The 989-nt window shown below is 51.7% G+C and overlaps 1 protein-coding gene across 1 annotated transcript in view; it reads left to right on the plus strand.

Moving 5' to 3' along the window:
* Positions 1–989, plus strand: part of LOC103265287 (hepatitis A virus cellular receptor 1) — a 31,546-nt gene that overhangs the window by 28,558 nt on the left and 1,999 nt on the right.

A 989-nucleotide genomic window follows, 5' to 3' on the forward strand; every position in this document is an offset into this window, starting at 1 on the left:
TCGAACCCGCGGGCTCAGGCAATCCACTCACCTCAGCCTCCCAAAGGCACGGGATTACAGGCTGACCCACCAAGCCCGGCTTCTTTCTATTTTTATAAAGAGATGAGGTCTCACTATATTTCTCAGGCTGTTCTCGAACTCCTGGGCTCAAGCCATCCTCCCACCTCGAGCTCCCAAGATGCTGGCATTACAAGTGTGAGCCCCTGCCAGTATGAGTTGCTTTAGTTTGTCCTTTATTTCATGCAAAACTTTATTTTTCTGAGTATTTATTGAGTCCCTATCATATTCCAAAGAGATAAACAAACAGACAGGACACATACCTGCAAACTATAACAGGGTCCTTTCAGGCACTTCACACAAACATCCTGGGGACTACAGAGCAGGATAAGGAGCTGCTGGAGGGAGCTCAGAGAAAGCAGCTTTGGGCGAAGATCTTTTCCCTGAGGGGCAGGAAGTGCAAAGGCGCTGAGACAGGCCAAGTGCCTCCAGTTCTCCAGGCTCCCATCAATCCCTACTGCTGTATACCCAGCCTCAGCCACTCATGTTAACTAGTTATGTGCCTTGTGGGAACTGGAAGTAACCACCTTTGTGAAGAACGTTCTGTCTACCCTGCTTCCCAGTTAAAACTCCAAACCTTTTTCTATGTCTAGGCCATGAGGCTATGTGCGCCAGTACCTGGGGTGGTAGGAGACCATGACGTAGTTCTGAAGCCACTAACCTGCTTCATATGGTGGGGCTTTAAGGAGGGACTTAGCCGGGCTCGGTGGCTCAGCCTGTAATCCTGCGCCTTTGGGAGGCTGAGGTGAGTAGATTGCCTAAGCCCGTGGGTTCGAGACCTGCCTGGGCAACTTGGCGAGACCTCATATCTACAATAAATCAAAACATTAGCCGGGCATGGTAGCACACGCCTGTAGTTCCAGCTACTTGGGAGGCTGAGGCGGAAGGATTGCCGGAGCCCAGCAAGTCGAGGCTGCGGTGGCCGGGAGTGG

This window comes from Carlito syrichta, unplaced genomic scaffold (assembly GCF_000164805.1).
Source record: "Carlito syrichta isolate Samal-C Ts95f unplaced genomic scaffold, Tarsius_syrichta-2.0.1 Scaffold306309, whole genome shotgun sequence".
In the NCBI taxonomy this organism is placed as follows: Eukaryota; Metazoa; Chordata; class Mammalia; order Primates; family Tarsiidae; genus Carlito; species Carlito syrichta.